The sequence below is a fragment of the Primulina tabacum genome, chromosome 7 (assembly GCF_025594145.1).
Source record: "Primulina tabacum isolate GXHZ01 chromosome 7, ASM2559414v2, whole genome shotgun sequence".
NCBI classification, from domain to species: domain Eukaryota; kingdom Viridiplantae; phylum Streptophyta; class Magnoliopsida; order Lamiales; family Gesneriaceae; genus Primulina; species Primulina tabacum.
The window spans coordinates 12,310,312-12,312,978 of NC_134556.1; the positions used below are offsets into that span (position 1 = coordinate 12,310,312).

At 39.8% G+C, this 2,667-nt stretch overlaps 1 non-coding gene across 1 annotated transcript; it reads right to left on the reverse strand.

Moving 5' to 3' along the window:
- Window positions 1-1,880: 1,880 nt before the first annotated feature.
- Window positions 1,881-1,986, reverse strand: LOC142552425 (small nucleolar RNA R71). The gene has a single exon (XR_012821757.1). It is a non-coding gene; the product is annotated as a small nucleolar RNA R71 (small nucleolar RNA).
- Window positions 1,987-2,667: the final 681 nt, after the last annotated feature.

Below are 2,667 nucleotides of genomic sequence, written 5' to 3' on the forward strand. Positions count from 1 at the left end.
AAGTCATCCGCCTGGGCGCACATTTATGTCCGCCCGGGCACCTCCAAGGCGTGAGAGAAGGAGTTTTTGCGAAGTTCATCCGCCCGGGCAGAAACTTAGGTCCGTCCGGGCGCGTTAAAGAAAAACGAAAATAAAAAAATCTGCGAAAGACATCCGCCCGGGCGTAAACTTATGTCCGCCCAAGCGCCTGTATTTTTGAAAAAATTGTGGACGATTGCTTTCCTTAGTTTCTGGATATGGGCAATATGGTGGGGGTTGGAGGACGAAATCAGAGATATTTAGACTTTATTGGAGAGCCACACGATGCTTGGAGAGAAATTCCCGCTTGGATTGCAGATTCGACAATTTTCCGGGCATCGCCTTTGCGTTTTTCCATCAAAGCTAGTATTTCTAACTTCGTTTTTATCTTTTAAACATTGTTGTGTTTATGTCAATTATGAATTCGAGTAGCTAAACTTAAAACATTTGTTGGGATTTAAGGGGATCCTACCCCGAACTCTGATTTAGTTAATTCAATATTTCGATTTTTGATTTATTCTTGATTTTACTACTGTTTTTCATTGTGTTGTTAGAGCGTAGCTAACTTTAACAATGTTTTTATATTGCGAGTGAGTTCGAGAGAATAACTTGTGATAGGAACGAGTAGTATAATCCGTGGATCTACAGATTACATAGATATATGAAATTGGATACGCGCCGATAGTTATAGTCCTAAGGGTCGAAAACTAGGGGATTTCATAGATCGACATGCAATTCGCTCTTGATAAATAATTAAAGACATTTAATTACTTCATTGAGTAGAATTAGTTTGGCATAGCTCGAGAGAGTGTGTTCAATTGAATAGGAAATCCTGTCGGAAGCATACAGTCACTATCGAAAGAATTAATTAATTAACGAGGGGTAGGTGAACCGAAATTCCCAACAAATTCATTTCTCATTGAATTTTAAATCAACCATTTTAGATATCATATTTCATTATTTAATTATTGAATCTTTTTATTTGCATGTTTATTCGAGGATAGTAATACTAAACAACCAATCAATTTTCATTGCTAACGATTGAATAACAGAAAATAATAATTGTCAAATACGGTCTCCAGTGGAACGATACTCGTACTCACGTACATTATACTATTACTTGACATCGTGCACTTGCGATTAAATTTTAAACATACAAAATCATATTTATTTATTAAGGATTCCACAGTGCAAGTTTTGCTCGACCAAGTTTTTGGCGTCGTTGCCGAGGACTGTTAATTCACAATTTTATTTTTAGTTATTTTCTTTAGCATTGTTTCATTTTATTAAGTTAACACTCCATATTCTATAACAGATATCTCCACAGTGCATGACAAAGTCACTTGACGTGGAGCTTGAGCAGTTTGACCCTGAAATTGAATGAAATTTCCGTAGGAGAAGACAGCAGCAGAGACTGAAGGAACTGATGGAGAGACACGAGCACGAGCATGAGGATGAACATCGTGAATATAGACAGGTTGAGATGCGGCGCCGCATACCAATGCTAGAATATGCCCAACCTTCTTTGGATGGTGCACGCCCCAGCATTGTGAGGCCTATTGTGCGAGCAAATCACTTCGAAATCAAACCAACTATAATTCAGATGATTCAGAATACAGTCCAGTTTGGAGGATCTGCAGTAGATGACCCAAACACGCACATCGCATATTTTCTTGAAATTTGCGATACTTTTAAATTTAATGGAGTTTCTGATGATGCTGTTAGACTGCGTTTATTTCCTTTCTCCTTACGTGATAAAGCTAAAGCATGGTTAAATTGTTTGCCTGTAGGTTCGATCACCACATGGGAGGATATGGCGAAGGCGTTTCTCATCAAATATTTCCCTCCATCTAAGACCATGAAGCCGCGGGCAGACATCACCACTTTTGCTCAATTCGAGCAGGAATCTTTATATGAGGCATGGGAGCGTTTCAAGGATCTATTACGAAGATGCTCTCATCACGAACTGCCACTTGGGTTAGTTGTTCAAACCTTTTACTATGGCTTGCTTACTCCTAATCGTGCTATGATAGATGCTGCTGCGTGTGGAAACCTCTTGAGAAAAACTGCTGAGGAAGGATACGAGTTATTGGAGGAGATAGCTGTTAGCAGCTATCATCCTCAATCTGAAAGGAACAACCATTGAAGAAGTGCAGGAGTTCACCAGGTAATTGACATTTCTGCTATTACTGCACAACTTGATGTCTTGAACAGGAAATTGGACGGGTTGAATATGGGTGGCACGGCTATGCTTCTTCAAGAGATATTTTGTGAAAAATGCGGAGGAGAACATTATGTTAAGGACTGTCGAGATGGAAATCCTTTTTATGTGCTAGACGGGGCACCTGTGAATCAAGTGGGAGTCCAAAACCGTCCAAGGAATGACCCGTACTCAAACACATACAATCCTGGATGGAGTTAACATCCCAACTTCTCATGGGGTGGTCAAAACAGTCAGAATCGACCACAAAGAGGACAACAATATGGGAAACAACCGATGTACATATCTGACCCTCCTAGAGAAGAAAATTCCAACTTAGAGCAGATGATGTCTAAGTTTATCTCGTCCACTGAAACTAGACTCCAAAATCAAGATGCGTCAATAAAGGGGCTAGAGAATCAGATTGGACAGTTGGCAAAGATGATAGC